The sequence below is a fragment of the Podarcis liolepis genome (genome assembly GCF_965112155.1).
Source record: "Podarcis liolepis genome assembly, chromosome: 8".
Classification (NCBI taxonomy): domain Eukaryota; kingdom Metazoa; phylum Chordata; class Lepidosauria; order Squamata; family Lacertidae; genus Podarcis; species Podarcis liolepis.
The window spans coordinates 27911790-27929595 of NC_139560.1; the positions used below are offsets into that span (position 1 = coordinate 27911790).

General features: G+C 40.0%; 1 long non-coding RNA gene across 2 annotated transcripts in view; it reads right to left on the reverse strand.

Moving 5' to 3' along the window:
• Positions 1-416: 416 nt before the first annotated feature.
• The window catches only part of LOC310713441, a 69095-nt gene continuing 51705 nt past the window's right edge, over positions 417-17806 (reverse strand). For both annotated transcript variants that reach the window (XR_014529248.1, XR_014529249.1), the window contains one exon: positions 417-683. This is a non-coding gene — a long non-coding RNA (uncharacterized lncRNA). The remainder of the gene's footprint in view (positions 684-17806) is intronic.

Sequence of the window (17806 nt, forward strand, 5' to 3'; positions counted from 1 at the left end):
ATAGGTTGCTGGATCCAACATCTGGGATGCACATTATCAAAAGAAAAACACTAATAAAATATTAAAACTAAAGGGCTCATTTTAGCTGTGACAAACATAATATTCTCTTCTTTTGTGTGATTAATCCATATTTTAATATAAATACTTAGGGGATAATCAGCTGTAAAATTAGGATCACTGTGGTTAACATTCCTGGTGCAAACTAGAAGTCTTCTTTGTAATATGGAACAGGTGTAGGAAAAAGGTTCCTTTTTTTGTGTCCTTCGTTGAATTTATCTTTAAAGCACTTTAATAGAAAACTGCTGACCGAAGGTGTAACAAACTGCTTTAGAAAGCACAAGTAAATGAAATATAATGCTAGAGCAAACAATAAAATTGATAAATCAACTTAACCAATGAGAATCTGCGGAAGATGTAACCTTGCAACTATGAACTGTGATGTACAATGTAGTCTTGCTCTTAAAACTATAAAGAACATTGCTGGGATTATCAATGGAGGAGCAACAAGCAATTGCTCAAGTCTTTTCATTGATTCCAATGTCCAGAATGTACCTGCCTTTTCAGGGGAGGCCAATATAATTTCTTTTGCATCATACATTTCTTTTCTTTTGCACATAGCTGCATTGCAAACAGTTTTATGACAGTTCTTCTACTAGCTCCCAACGATTCTGGTAAAATGGATTCTAGAAAAAGATAGAATAGGTATACCACTTAGAAATTCATATAACAGGAGACAGATTTATCTTATTTTTATTGAAGTTGAAGTTCCAATGGAAAAGACTCACAAATATTTATGTTTTCCTACTTGGAACGTTTTGAGAGAGTGAAATAAATTCATTTCCAAGCTTTCATTTTTCATGTTCAGGGCAGGATTCCCATCAACAGCAGACCTGCACAAGGACCTCCATTTGCACAACTGGGTTTGCCTCCCCCTGCACACCCACCATGCCCCCAAAATTGGCCCTGGTGTACAGAATATTTGTGCAGATGGAATGATTTGAGGAGAACAATATTGACTTCTACCCAAAGTGTGATAGGCTTTGCCAGGTTGGACCTGGGAGAATGTACATGTACTTTTAAATGCACCAATAAAGGAAAGGCAATAAAGGGAGCCATGGCTGTTGCTATCTGTCCTTCTTCCCTTCTTGTAGTAGTTGGCATTGCTATATGTTTGCAGTAATTCAAACAACAGAAAGACAGTAGACAAAGGGTCATGGGGAGGGATGGGGATTTTTTAAACTGAGTGCACATTTAAACGTGAATTTTCCCAATTTCTAAAACAGTAAGCAAACAAATGATAGCCAGCCTTCAAATACTGCAATCCTCCAATTTTTGCAATGTGGTTCTCCAGCCAAATAATGTGCCCTGCCACCACATCTTCCTTCACTGAAAGATAAATGCATGTTCTCCAAGTTGCAATCTGACAATGCTAATCACAGCAAATAAAAGCAGTACTTATTGTGTCTCTCAGTGAACAGTCATAGAATTTAAGTTTGCATAATCACCACCACAGAAGAAAAACACTGTCACTTACCACAAACATGACTGAAGACATCTATGCATGCATGAATTCATGTGACATTCAGTCTTTTGTCATTAGTCTTCAAAGCAGTTTTCTTGGGCAGTTGAAGCCTGGATACTGACCCCAGAGTCCTCATGGGAGTCAGGTGACATCAGGGAGGCAGACTCAGGCCAGTCTCTGCAAATGTGCTCCTTCTCAGTCTGGGCTCCTCGTGTGGTGAGACAGGTGGCTACGTATAAAATTATCACTTTGTGCTGCTACATTATCTGACCACCTGCTGCCTCAAGTATTTGCCAGCCCTTGGATGGGAATGCCTGATATTTACATAGTATAACTACATCTTAAAGTTAGTAACAAATGGGAAGAATAGAAAGATAATATCTGTTTTGCTTAAATAGTTTAAACATGATTTAAACAACACTAAGTATCAAGGCAGAGTGAGGTGGCCGCCTCAGACAACCTGTACTGTATCCCTTAAGTGAACCTTCTGTCCTCCGTTGCATTGTCTCGTTGTGCTTCTATAGAATTGATTCAACAACCAATCAAGTTGGCTTCTTTTTATGGAAAGAGTGGTGGTGGGACAATCTTGCAGTTCACCTTGGGCAGCAAGATGTCTTGAGCCAGATCTGAGTGCCTCATCACTTGACATTCAGCTGTGTGTGTGAATTGCCTTATGATTAAAAACTGGTATCCAGTGCGACTTCCTCTTGCTCTACTTTCCCCATGAACCCCAAAAATCTGCTCTGGAGGGTCCTCCAGCCCCCTAGAGCTGATTATGAGGATGCACACAGGGGAGAGGAAAGATAGAGGAAGTTCTATTGTGCAAGTCAGCTGTGTGAGTGGAACAGCAGCGCTGGATACAACCCAGTGGTGTCAGATGATAGAACACTTCAGTGTTCAGTCTGTTACACAAATGCAACCTATCACTTGGTGATGCACAGTGATAAACATGCATGTGTGAGCTCACTCTGTGAAGTGCCATCACTTCACTGATCATATAGCAGCTTTCTCTTACTTGAGTAACTGGGTCCCAATGTACTCTAAACTTTATACTAGGAGTGGGGAACTTGTGGGCCTCCAGATGGTCAATGATCAGGGATGATGGGAGCTGAAGTCTAAAAACCTCTGGAGGGCTATGGGTTCTTCACTTCATATACTAACACTGATCCTTGAGCTAAAATCAGTAAGTACCATGCAACTAGGTCAGCCCATGGCAAACCAGGATAACTGCTTAGAAGCCTATCTAGCATTAAGCAGCATATTAATCAATTAATTAATTGTCACAGGAAAAAACATTGCATAGCAAATGAACCATTGTGTTCCAAAATACCTGCTGCTATTAAAATTCAATATTCTGCAGTTCACATTCAATAAGGAATAACTGGAAGCTAGGGGCAGACAGGCTAGAGGACTGGAAAACCCCACCACCCAAAATTACAGGTAACTGATTTCCTGTAAAGATGATGATATTATTGATGAGCCATTGGTGATTATTTTCAGATGGTGAGTTTGTAGCTGATTATTCAACAGGAAAAATTATTCCAGTCATTCCTAAGGACTGTAGTCATCTGCAAAGGAAGTCTACAAAGTATCCTCAGATGCCCCTCCAAATACTGGCTGGGAAATACTGGCTCTTTATGTAGTGGATTCTACCAGATGCCAGAGAAACCAATCCATTTTGCATGACTTTATGATTAGAGTGCCATGCACTGACATATCTGACACAGGTGTACCTCAACACTCTCCAGCATAAAATCATTTCATTGTGATGTGATGACTTTTACTTTAAGTCTCAGGATCAGGCTACAAGTTAGCAAGCATCTATGCTCAATGGGCATATTCACCTTATACCTTCCTGTAGTTGTTGAGGCATAGACCTGCACCACAACAACTACCTTTTCAAAACAACACCACCACCCAAACATGGCAGAGGTGAAGATCTTTACCACGAGATCCCTTACTAAAGTTCCTTTCTGGCAAAAGATTCCTGAATTGCATCGGATTGGACTAGATGATCCTTGGAATCTTTTCCAACCCTTCTATTATTCTGATAGCAGTGGTCCCCCTCAGAAGAATCATCCTGCTTCAAGCACGGAAGATGCAAGACTTCCTTTTTGCTGTTGATTCAGCAGTGGGGAAAGCAAGGAAACATAGTTATAAGGATTGTTCCCCCTCAACAGGGATAATGGAGGAGCCGTGCTTATGGAAGGGATGCAAGTCTCACTTATATTATCGCTGCCCTAAAAATAAAGTTCTTGTACAAAGCTTCTTTGCTGTTTAATACCTTCCCCCTCTGCTGACTCAGTTGCTCCAGGGATTGCTGCTTATTTCATGCAGATGAAGGAATCCATTTTGTCCCAGAGGAGCCAAGGGATAGTGTTTTTCCAGTGCCCAAACTGGAAAATGGGAGCCAAGTTTGAGGCTTTGCCCAGTGTATGCTGACTCATCCTCCAATTGGTAGATGCCAATTACAGCAAGAGACAGTTTTCGTAAGTCAAGCATAAGTGTTACACATATGAATCAATACTCACAAACACATACAGTCCAATCTGGGTAAATTAACTTATATAAAATTTCATTAGTTTGAGCTGCCAAGCCTTTTAACTACATCATATCGTCAGAGCTGATTAATGAGGCCAGCCCATGTGATGAAAGCCAAGGCTGCATGTTGTCTTTCATAAATAATATAGAAATTATTGCTGTCTGCAATGAAGAAACATGCTGTCAGTGAAGAATTAGGAAAGTTCCTAACAGATGAGGAGCTAATTGATCCCTAAATTATTCATACCATTTCTCTGGGCGCTCATACACCACTGGTGGCTTTTTTTCACCCTCTGAGCATAATGCCATTATCCTGAAAATAATTTCTTGAGATGTAGCTGGCTTTTTTTGCCATGCATTTTGAGTTAAGGGGAGCGAGGGAGAAACTGTGCCCATTAACATATAGATTCCATTTTATATGGAATATAAGAGACAGTTTGCATGCGACTAATGAAGACAACGAAATCAGCAAGCGTTTCTCTGTTGGTGTAGTTTTGTAGTAGCAACTCCATTTTCATGAAAGGAAGGGTAAACATTATTGCCATTAATTATCTCCATCGCTCAGCTTGTATTTCCACTTATCTATTCTCGTGGAAAGTCCAGTTATCATGCACTAAAATAAACTTAACTCATCACCACAGTTAGCTTCAGTGTGCCTGGAATTGTGCATTACTTCCTCCAACTTGAAAATGTCTTATTGTCACATTTTCAGGGGCCCAACCCCATCAGAGCAAGGTTCTTGTCTCTCAAAAGATACCCCCCACTTTGAATCATTGCCTTCTTACAGCTAGAAGTGGCTGGACTCATCAGGGGAGGGAGAAGGAACAGATGATAGACCTTGCTGCCAGTTCCTACATGTTGATTCGTCTAATAAAGATATTGCTGAACTGTGAATTCTGGAGTTTTTCTCTGCGTCTATCTTGCACATCTCATCGTACGGAAACATTAATGTTAACTGATCTTGCATCCTCACTCCAACTGACAGGTGCAATAAATTGGTCTGAGAGTGGTTGAATTGACTATGGTCACTTGGGGAGATTGAAGGCTAATCAGGTTTTGAACCTGATATGTCCATATTTATCAAACTCTAGACAAGCCTCCATCATCCTGGTGTTCTCTACTTGTAAGGGCTACAATTCCTATCAGAGCCAGCCACTCTGGCTAATAATCAAGGATAATAAAAGTTGTATCCAACAGCACCTGGGGGGCAAAACAGTGGGGAAGGTTCCTCTAGACATTATGGGTGGTCTTCAACTAAGGATGAGCACTGGTTTAATGGGATTTTCCTGCTTTCCTCCTCTATCCCCAAATCTGATCTGGAGGAGGAAAACCCAGAACAGATTTATGAGGCATGTGGGGGGAAGAGAGGGGGAAAATGTTCCATTGCACAAGGAGAAATTCTTGCACTGATGGAATATTCACTTTAGCACTATGTTGAATAAAACCCCAGGTTTTGTTAAAAGCACACACACCACACCACTGAATCTTAAAGGTGGTCATGACAATATGAAACAGTCACAACTGCTACTTTTCTGAGCCAAACCGTGTTGCGAAAACAAAATAAAAGCAACCAACACATCGGTCCTGTTTGTTTTTATTGTAGCCAGCAGCAGCTCACCATTTTAAAAGCATCAGCCGTATTTCATGCAAAACATTTTGTGACCAAGCTAACAGCTTGTGTTTCAAATTCCAAGCAATAAAACTACCCAAAATTAAATTATGGGAGAATTTCTGCCAGTCTGCTCTGTCACACTTCCCCTTTTCTGACCCATCACATCCAACCCTCACAGCTGCCTCTGTTCTCCTGGTTCTTTGGGGACCTTTACTTGTGCGTTCATCAGGTCAACCCCAACAGTCCAGTGTCTCCTGAAAATGATCTGTCAACTCTGCTACACACTTTGCACTGATATTTATTGGCAAGTCTCACTGAAAAGAATGTGAGTTTGCAGCCAATGAGTCTTGATGGGTCAGACCAATACAATTCTACACCAACTCTCTTAAACTTGATGCCAAATCCTTTGATCAGGTGAATTGTTTTTCACCGAAATGGACTGGCTGTGTTGCGCTCACAACAGTTGTATTATTTTCCAGCAAAAGTGATAACAGCAGATGTCACTTGAGTTAACTGAGAAGTTAGCAATTGTCAAATAATAAGGAATAAAAAAAGGAACTAACAACATAATCCATGATATAATGATGAATGCCAAACATCTGCTTCTGAGAATCATAATTAAAAAAACAAACAGGAATGACAAATTCCTTTTGAAACCAACATTTAACATTCGGAGAGCATGTCATATCTAAATAATACTTTGAATCTCCATGGAACTCTGCTTTGACCTTTCCTGTTGACTCAAGGTACTCATTTGATATAGATCCCGTTTGCTTTATTTCTCTCTATAAGCTCTAGCAAATGTTATTGTTTCTTCTTCAAATTTGTTACCTGTACATTGAAATATGGAAAGTGTTGGTGATTTTAAGGCATGAAGAAACAATTGCTTTTTCCCTCTAGGTCTATAACTTTGGGGCCAAGCAATTTTCCATTAACAAATCAATGAGAATGGAGAGCTCAATGGCCACACATAGCGTTACACCATCATTAAAATGTCACTGGATTAAAATGATTGGATTTTGTCATCATGTTCTTGGGGTGAAAATAGACATCCATTCTATGAAGTTGAAGTAAGTTGTTTGAAAATGGCCACTTGACCTGATGCAGTGGCTCCCCCGTCCTCCTGGAGTCGCGCCATTTTGTTTGTGGCCATTGGCCCCTTCCCCTGGCTGCTGCAGAGCATCCTGGATTCTTGCCAGACCCAGTTTTGAATTCTGGCCAATCCATGGTGGCCTGGGGTGGGGCAGGGCCAGGGAGCAGACTGTGCACCAGCAGTCTTCACTTTGGTCTGTTCCCCGGCCATTTAAGCGGGCCAGCGCTGACCTCTGCAGAAGTAAGTTGTCTGAAAACACTTTCTGTACTCTAAAATCAAAGCTTTCAGAATGCTGCAGATGGATATTCAACCCACTGCCACCAAACTTTAGAATGTCTAGCTGTCTGTCTTCACCCTTATATGTCATTCCTTTTTCTGGGATTCATACCATGACTTTCCACCCATCAAAACATCTTGTCATTGGTAAGTCACTCAGCATTACAGTCAAGTACCACATCGTCTCATACTCGTGCCCAAAACATTGCATTCATGCCCATAATTAGGGTAAACACTCCAAGCCAGCTAAATTAATTATTTTCCTTTTCAAATTAGGGGGAAATCCAGATGCAGATGACAAAATCCTGTCTAAAACCTTAGAGAGTCACTGCCAACCAGTGTAGACAATAGTGAATTCCATGAACCAGTAAGCAGACTCAGCATAATGTAGCTTCCTATGTTTCTGGGCACAGCCAGAATCTCAGACTGACACTTTCCAGGCCTTACAAGCTAACAGATCCAATAGACACCTCAGCCTTTGAGCTTAGGCTACTTTACAAGTCACCTTGATGTTTGTCCCATACAACAGGACACTTAGACTCAGGCTTCGTTAACCCTCCATGTCCTCCATTGTTGCCTTTTCTAGGCAACTGTTGCTTCTCTGGATGGTTGAGAATATAGGTAAACCTATGTTCCTTCACGCTCTTCTAAACCCCTAGTATCACTTGTCTCCCTCAAATAAAGTCGTATATTCCCCCCCTTCCCCTATAAAGCATTAGCATGTAATAGTTTGAGTTTAAATTGACAAAGACCCAAGCTTCTAATTTTGTGCTTGCACTTTCCCTCTTCCATATTCTATTCCCATTTCTCTGGCTCATCTTTCTTTTGCCTTCATTTTAGCTCTGCATTATTATTATTTTTGCCAAGTTGTTAATTATTTATTCAGAACAGTGGTTGATTGTCCAATCAACACCGTCCTTTGGGAGGTTCACGCTAAGTTTGAACAGTGTACACTTCAAATCTTAAAACATTCATTAAAACATTGAAAACATTTGGAAAGAAAACCAATCACTTTCCTGCCTAAAAACCGGCACAAGTGGTATAACAGCATTTTAAACCCAGTAGAAATAAGGACAAGAACATAATGCTTGGAGAATAAAAGCTCATCAGCTGGTATGAAAAGGATCTTAATGTAAGCACCAGATGAGTCTTGTTGGGGTAGGCATTTTCTAATTGAGACACCATCACTAAAAAGGACTGTTTTCTTAGTAACCACTCACTTTGTTTCTTTAAGTGGGAGAACCTGGTTAATGATCTCTGGTGAAGATCTCAAGCCCCAGAGGAGGCAGTATTTCAGGTAACGAGGCCACATCATTTAGAGCTTTACAGCTGATGCCACATTATATCCTTGTTTGTTATTTAACTTCCATAGGTTCTGAATCAAATCTATTCAGCAATTCTTCCCAATCCACCACTTGATTATGATTGCTGGATTAGCCCTTAAACTGATGGACCTATCCCCACTGAAAATATTTCAGCCACTTTCTTCCTTGATATGTCCATAGTGCAACATTTCCTGTTTGCCCATAGTAGACACACAGGGGATTGTTACTCCAGCCAGGAGGACTTACTGTCACACCTGGTCTGGAGCACCCTCCCCCTGCATGTGACCAAGTAGGTGGGAGTGATGCTGGCATGCTGCCCTCTTCCTCTCACTCCTTCTTTGCTTTATTCCATCTTGATGTCTGCTGGCTTTCAGCCAGCAGCACATGGGCTCAGTCCACATATGGGATGAATCCACACTCTCTTCTGTAACTACAAGCTAAAGCCTGCCTTCAGGATCATACTGTGAACCGAATGTAAGTAAACATCTTATTACTTTTAAAAGAAGACTGTTGTGTCTTTATTTTTCTTAAGAAGGAACAAAGGGGATTTACCAGGAACAAATCCAATCTGGACAAGCCAGACTGGACTGCTTAATTTAGGAGATTCTAACAAATCTACCAACTAATTTCCTGCAATATACAGGGGAATGTAATCTGTTACCAGCTCACTAGCATGAGTGAAGAAGGATAATATTAAATCAATATATCCTCTCCTACTATCCTTAACATTCCCACACATAGCAACTACAGGCCTTTTCAAGCACTTCTTAAAACAAACTGCAACACAGTTTAAACCTAAGATTCTTTGGAAGAAGTTATGTGTTTTCAATGTGCTTTAAATTTGTGGTGGAGCTCAGCCCCAGATGGTCAACCTAAAATTCAATCATTTTATGACCCACTGTCCTACTCACGGTATCATTGTTGCACTCCAGGTTTAGATTAAAAATGAGACTGAGGTCAGTTGGTCTCTCTCTGGTTACCAGAACTCCAGCTTTCATTCTTGCTGATTCTACGGCACTCAAAACATCTGTAAACACTTGTCAGTGAATCAAATGGCCATAGCATCTGCTGGATGGCTCAGCTTACGCTTCAGATCTTAGCAGGCAGGTTTTGTGTAACAAAACGTATTATTCTAATTAGCACTCTTTTGGGCAAGGAGATAAATATTTCAATTGTCAGGGAGATTACATTACGTTTTCACCTTTTGAGATTGTTGCCTATATCAGAAGCTGGGGTCTGCAGAAAAGGGAAACCTGCAGTTTGGGACTTTATACAGGTTTTTCAAACAGACGTAAATCAGGTTCTGATACAACTGCACATCAATGCCCACTTACTAATTCCAGTGCATAATGTGCCTTTTCATGACATCTCAAAAAGAATTGCCCTTAGTGCTCACCCTCCTGCTCTATTCCAGGCAGAACCAGAGAAGAATAGGAAGATCTGTGATGGCTTTTAAGGGAGCTGAGAACAGAATTTGAAGAAATTGAATGAACCAGGGACCCAGAGTCCCTGGATGGATCAGGAATACAGAGTCAAGGCAGAACCTGGCAAATATGGTTTGGTGCCAAGAAAAAATGTCAGGAGTTATGAGAAAACCTAATATGCGCCTCACAGGGTTGTGGTGGGGATGAAATTGGGAGAGGAGCCATGCACACCACCTTGAGGTCCTTAGAAGATAAGGTGGTATAAAATGGTAATAAAAAAAAATCAAAAATCAAACAGTAGTTACCTAACAGTCTATGGTTTCACTACACAGACCAGTAGTGTACTTTCTAAAAACCACACTTTCAGACTGGGAAGTAGTGTCCGTCCCCCCGCCCCAGCAAGTTATTTGTGGATTGTTCCATATGGTCACTTTTAAAATAAGACAAGCTGTTCATTTTTATCAAAAAATGAGTTTTATCTAAGAGTTTTATCCTACTGTATTTGAGCTTTGAGGCCTCTGGATTAGCCGAGGATAAATTGCTTGGATACCTTTGGAAAGGTTGATGAGGGGCACTGCTTCCAGGCTCGTGAGATAAGATGGCTTCTTAGATACCTGCCAAACAGATTTTAACTTAAATGTGGCACTATGGCTATCAAAGGATGCTGTGTCCTCCTTGTCATACTGTTCCAGATTCAGAGTTGTATTCAACACTATTGTTCCACTTGCACAACAAAGAAATGTTGAAGAATATGGTAGGATGTCCTTAGTTTCATTGGAGAAAAGTTGGACGGTATGGTGGGACATTCCTATTTTTATCGGAGAAATGTTGGAGGGTATGGAATTATGCGACCCCAAGCCAAGGAGATAAGTAACTATACAACTTTTAGAAGACACCTGAAGGCTGCCCTGTATAGGGAAGTTTTAAAATGTTTAATGTATAAATCATAAAATAATGATTTTTTTTTTTATGAAATAGGACATCCCTATTTTCACTGGAGAAATGTTGGAGGGTGTGGACTCGATCTGAATTTATGGTGGAGGTGAACAATGAACAATCAGCATTATGGTGGGGAGGGGTGCGCATGTGTGTAACCCATCCCCTTGTTAAAGGACTCACTCTGTGCTGGAAGATGAGCCTTGTGTGTGGGATTCACAATCACCCTCTTCATACAAACAAGTTTGTTCCTTTATGTAGAATGGTCTCATTGAAAAGCTTTGAAAAAATATGCGCCCCAGGAATCCTGGGTTTAAATTTGTGTATTTTCTTTAGAATATACAATAGCACAGAGAGCTTAATGTAATACCATTTCTCTCTCTCTCTCTCTGAATGATTGGAATTCAGTTTGTTTTCATTAATTTGTACAGGAGCAGGCACTATCTGGCAAGGCAAAGGGCACCCCTGGTTTGTTCTGAAAAACAGAAGAAATGCACTCTCCCTTTTTATTGCTACAGTTGTTTTACATTAAACCTGGAAGAAGCACAATGTTGTGTAACACAAAGCATCTTTTCTTCTACTGATGTATTCTGTAAACCTCATAAATTTTCTCTAAGGAATTAGCAGGAGATAAAGTGCAACAGGCCTGAGTGCTCAGCTGTCTTTCTCAAATGATATTAGCAAATCCAAAATAAAACTAAACTGAAAATATGGGAAGCCTTTTACGTGTTATATCTAAAACTGTTTTATTACTAATGGACTTCTGTTTAACACAGACTTTAAAACAATTTGTGTAAAAGCTTGCAGTGAAAAAACATTTTAAAAAGTCTGCAGAGGCCACTCTTAGCACATAAATGCACAAATTCAAGTCACATTGATTTCAATTAATTATATCAGGGATAAACAATGTGGTGCTTGTCAGTTGTTGTTGGACTACAACATCCATCAGCCCCAAGTGGCATGCCCAACAGTCAGGGTGATGGGAGTTACAGTCCAGCAACATATGGAGGGGGGCAGGTTGGCAGGCCCTGAACTATATCCTGGATTTCTGGGAAATGAAATGAATAGAAATTGAAAAGTATGTCTGCCTGTTAGTGGAGACTAATAAGATTGCAACAGCTGTCCCAGTAAAATAGGCATCATGTGGAAAATGCTAAGCTGGGAGGATTTTCAGTCTCTTTAGTGCCACTTCAGCTCTATCTAAAGTAAGACATGGAATTGCAGATGTGCATATGTCAATTAGTCCACAGAACAGGTGTGACCCTCCAGGTGTTGCTGTACTATAAGTCATCTCGTAAGTTGGAAGCATCCAGAATCGGTCCGTGCAACGAAGTAGGCTTGCCCTTCAAACAGGTCCTGTGTGTAGTCAAGATGGTGCCTTCCTCATGATGTTGGACTACAATTCCCATCTTCCCTGACCTGTTGTTGTCTCGCTGCTGAGCAACAACATGCAGAGCACAGTGGAGTAGGAGACCAGTTAACCAGAATAGTCTCTGAGCTGCACTTGCCTGTAGAGCAAAGTCAGCATCCAAAGTCAGGTCCAGCCCTAGGGTCAGGTGAACAGCAATCCATGTGGTGGGATGGTCCAGGGGTCAGGGAATCAAACGATCAAGGGTCAAGATGAGCAGGAAGCAGCCAGGTAGGGCCAGGAACTACAAGTGTTCTTTCCAACATCTGGCTGCTGCTGGAAGCTCTGCTTAAGAAGGCTGAAGCCAGCTGGTTCCCATCAGAGCCTTCTCCTCCGTGTCCCTGAAAGCTGATCAGCTGCCAGTTTGTTTGTTGTGGGGGAGGAAGGGAAAGGAAAGGAGATTGCTAGCTACTTTGAGACTCCTTAGGGTAGTAATAAAGCAGGATATCAAATCCAAACTCCTCCTCCTCCTCCTCCTCTTCCTCTTCTTCTCCTTCTCCTTCTCTCTGCAGTAGATCATCACACAGAGAGGATATTTTCATGGTGTGGTTACAAATATTTTTCATTTCATTTTATTTTATTGAACAACAAAAACCAGACAATACTCATGTAGAAGAAAGCAAACATCAAAACAAAGAATTGTAAAGTTCAACACAATAATAAAGTCAATTTGATAATAAAGTCAAAAGGAAAATAAAGAATCAAGCATGAGATGCAGACCCTCCAAGTGTCCCTATTCTCCAGGGACAGACACAGATTTTTTGATCCTGGAATCCCCTGCTTTTCTTTAAGATGTTCCTATTTTCATCAGATAAATGTTGGAGGATATGGTGTTATGTGACCCCCCAAAACAAGGAGATAAGTAATTATACAACCTTTAAAAGACATCTGAAGGCAGCCCTGTATAGGGAAGATTTTTTAAATGTTTAATGTTTTATTATTATTTTTTTTATAAAAGTTGGAAACTGCTCAGTGGCTGGGGGGCAACCCAGACAGATGGGTGAGGTATACATAATAAAATTGTTGTTGTTGTTAAATAGGACACCCTTATTTTCATCAGAGAAATGTTGGGGGTGGACACAATTTTAATATTCTAAATGAGGTATAAAAACACAATTTACATGGTATGATGAAGGAAATCAGGAGAAAGGTCTTGCTTGCTTATAGATGCCACCAAATAAAATCATATTTTGAAGTGATTCGCCACCTATATGACCGCAATGTCATATAACCGAATTTTCAATGAGTTTGCAAAACGGTAGCAGATTCCTATGTAATTTTTTTTTTGGATGTTCACAAGATCTTTAATTTTGGCCAGAATATCTGGGATGGAAACAAGGAGTAGAACAGTATGTAAAAGAAAATATATAGGGCATATAAACCAGCCCTTGTGAAGCATTTATAAGTCCCGGTGATTTCAGCAGGAGAGAATTAAGTCTTTGCTTAAGTACTGAAGTCAGTGCTATATAAATATGTCTGGCTTTGAGTGAATCATGCCCACCACATGCATTTTGTACTCAGAAAAAGGTTCCTGGTTACAAGAAGCAACATAAGAAGCCGTCTTTTCATACAGATTTAAAGAACACCCTGCAAGAAATATAGAGAGTGCTGACTAAAGAGCAGAGTCCAGTAGATATCATGTCTGTACCTCTTAAAGCTCCTCATATCTAATTCATAGCGCAGCCATTTACTCTGTCAAGGCTTATGACCTGGGATTTTTAAGAATGAAATGTGGCGCGCTGAGTCTTGTCACTGCTCATTATTTTCCTAGTTAATCAAGACACATAGACTGATGACTAAGGGAAGCTTTTTCATGTGTGAGGTAAGGGGAAATCAATTTGTCACCGTTTCCCTGAATAACATACATCATAAAATGGAACCATTTACACCTAAAATGATAGTTGCAGATTAATAACTGAAATGTTTTTGAGATTCATAAATGAGAGAATAGAAAAAGTATAAAATAAGAATTGTAAGATGTTATCTAGGAGCTCTTGCTTTTATCAAAACAAATAGCCATTAATCTAGTAAAACAGTGGTTCCATTTATCTGGAGGATGCGAAGGTGCTTTTCTTCTGTAGAACCAGTTTTTCTTTTAAAATAAATTATGTCATGCTCAAGAAATGTGTTACTAAACTGAGTAAATCTTGGTCTCTCTCCAAACTGATTTTGAATTTGCTACCATTAGAAACTGTATAATACAGGGTAGGCATGTTTTGCTCTGGTAAAACAGCATATTTCTTTATATGAAAATGACAAATTTATAGTCCTCTTGACTAATTCTTGAATTCTAAAAGTTCATAGCCTTATGGGTTTGGAAGGGGACCCATTGTGTAAGGAAACCTTGCATGAGCTCTGTCCTGATACCAGGAAGCAGCCGCCAGAAAAACTGTAATAGCTGTATTCATTTCCCAGTGCCTATCCTATTATTCACAAAATTTTGGAGCAATCCCCCCTTAATATGGTAATCAGAGCACAGTAGACAGATCAAATTATTCTGCATTAGATGTAGTTCTTGCAAAGTGTTACTGCAGTATGTGGATTTTAACAAAGCAAAGCAGCATTATTCTAAAATATTAGAATATTCCTGGGGGCAGATGGAAACAAAACCACAAATCTTCTGCAGTTACATTTTCATCTGATTATGATCTAATTAATGAATCCCCAAGGAAGTATTTTCTTTTTTAGAATTAAAAAGAATACTGTTATAGAAGTATATTGTTATTCAAAACATATCTACACAATAGCCTAACTTATTTGCTTAGGCAGTGTAAATAAGAAAAGGGTTTTTAACCATCCAGTTGGAGACTTCAGCACTTACTGTGACCTGGGCTTCCTTCACTTTCACTTTCATACTTTAGGTGGGAAAGACACATGCAGTTGATCTACCCATAGAGACCCGTAATTCAGATATGCACCCATGCTGCATGGGGTGTTATGCAATTCTACCCAAAATTGATCCCAAGTAGTTTCCAATGTATAGTTAGCAGAGTAACAACTTAAACACGTTGCATGATTCCCTCCAAAATAGACCAGAGGCAATTATATTTCATGCAGCAGAGCTTTACTGAAGGCAAATGAGCATAATGGTCACAAAGCCAATACATTCAGGTTTGGCACTGTCCATAAGAAATCCACTTGCAGCAGACTTAACTTAAATTTACTATAACTTATAATAAGACTAAACCTTAACACTATACAGTATACAGAACACCACACCAAAAGGAAAAGGGGACAGAAAAAGAGAGACCCAGGATCCTTCTGGCCTATTATTATAGTCAGCATGACCTTGAAGAAGTGATAACAGAACCAGTTTAAACCAGCTGTACTCAGCTTCTCTGAAGGTATAACCCAAACATCACAAACCTTCTGCTTGTTTCTTTCACACAGAGAAGCTTCCAGAACCCTCTTGAATTAATTAGAATAGGAAAGATTCCCACACATCAGAGCAATACTTTCTGCACTAAGAAATGCAAACTGACACATACCTCGTGGAAGTGACTGACACATTGCTGGAAGCAGGGATGAAGGGAGCCTTCATTGTTATCTCAAAAATATTTAAGGGCATTAAACCAACAATTAACGATGCATTTTTTATTTGTTTATATGGCAAACCAGTGCAGCCTCAGAGACAATACAAATTTCCCCTTGCAGCTCAGGGAAGAACTTAACCATGAAATTTAGAAAATGAGACCCCCAAATTGCATTGGTCGAAATGAAAAATGCTTCTCCATAGTCACACATGGGCAGAGATAATCATGTCTGTAGGAGGGAATATTAATGCCTGAGTCATATGGAAGCACACTTCTCTTTTGTCAAGCTTCTTAAGCCATAAGAAATTGAATGAAACAAGGCAAGAGAAGAATGTGGCAGAATTATTTTCAAGTTGCTAGGTTAAGAGCACCCTCCTGAACAGCAGTCAGGTAGTCAATAAAGAGATTATCATTATAGTGGTGAAGTTGAGAGGGTATTTATTTTTTGCAGTAAGAATGGGTAGCATCCCATGGCTGCATGAGCACAAGGCAGGCCATATAACTCATCTTTCTCTTCGTCTCCCTGCCCAGTCCCCCCAAAATATTGGGCTGTGTTGCACAGTGATGCAATGGGAGCAGAGAACTGACCAAAATCAGGTTGAGGAAGCTTGCGCAAGCAAGGCTAGAGGAAGAGGAATATTGGTTTTACAAGCTTTCCAAATGCTTGCATAAGCACTGGATAAATCAAAAGGCAGGGGAGAAATTATGTTTGGCTCACCCTAACAAATGCACATTTCCCAAACCAATTTGTTGTTCTTTAGTCATTTAGTTGTGTCCGACTCTTCGTGACCCCATGGACCAGAGCACTCCAGGCACTCCTGTCTTCCACTGCCTCCCGCAGTTTGGTCAAACTCATGCTGGTAGCTTCGAGAGCACTGTCCAACCATCTCGTCCTCTGTCGTCCCCTTCTCCTTGTGCCCTCAATCTTTCCCAACATCAGGGCCTTTTCTAGGGAGTCTTCTCTTCTCATGAGGTGGCCAAACCAATAGGGGAACCAAAACATGGCAATCCTTTAAGATTCATGCTTCTTTGAATTTTGTGGCATGCTACTCCAACCAAATTATACATTGCGCAGCTCTGTGGCACAATGGATAGCACACTGGATTTCTAGCATAGTGAAGTAATTCAAAGGTTGTGAGTTCGAGTCCTACCAGAGTCACATGGTTCTTTTGAGGATGGGAGTGGCAGCCATGTTGCCTTAGCAACAGAGAACATGCTACCTCTTCTTATTCACTTTCTACCCTTGCAAAGGAATGTAGAAATTACCAAAAAGGAGGAAAGTGATTAATGGGTTGGTGGGAGATGATAATGGAATCCATTTCCCCTTCCCAATTTTTCAGAACTTTTTGCTATTCCTTAGTCACATTTTATTGCATAATAGCCTTACAATGTGGGTGTGATGTTAGCAAAACAAGGCAGCTGCATATTCCATCTGCATTAATGAGTAGTTATTATTATTTCACATGTAGGAAGTGAGTGGCCTGACATTGTCTCTGCTTAAAAAGATACCAACTGCAATTTCCAATATTTTTTTAAAAAATTGATTAAAAGCATCTAGAAATAATCACATTGCAAACTGGATTAGGACAGAGGCTGGGAACCTTTTTTTTTTTTTAAATGTATTCCAAAACGGGAATCTTATGGGGGATGCATACTGGGGTGAACAGGACCAATATCATGGATACATGGGCCAAAGCCACAGGTGCCCCATAATACTCATCCCACATTTATTAGAAAGTGACCAGGCAGGCACTGTCAGTGGACTCTTTTCAGTGCCTGCTAAAAGCATTTTTTGTTCACTCAAGGCTATTCAGACATGCAGAGTGCTGGCATGTTTTTTTATCTGGAGTTGTTGTTGGTTAGCTTATTGTTGATTTTAATTATTTTGAATTATTTCTGATAATTTCATTGTTGCATTATTTTCTTTAATCACTTTGACTTTCTGTGTGTGTGTGTGTGTGTGTGTGTGTGTGTATGTGTGTGTGTGTGTGTATATATATATATATATATATATATATATATATATATATATATAATGCAATCGAGCAGTATACAAATCTTGTGAAATAAATAAATAAGTAGCATTGGGACACCCAATTCTGTTTCTCTGCCTCCTTCTTTTCTCTCTCCCCCCCC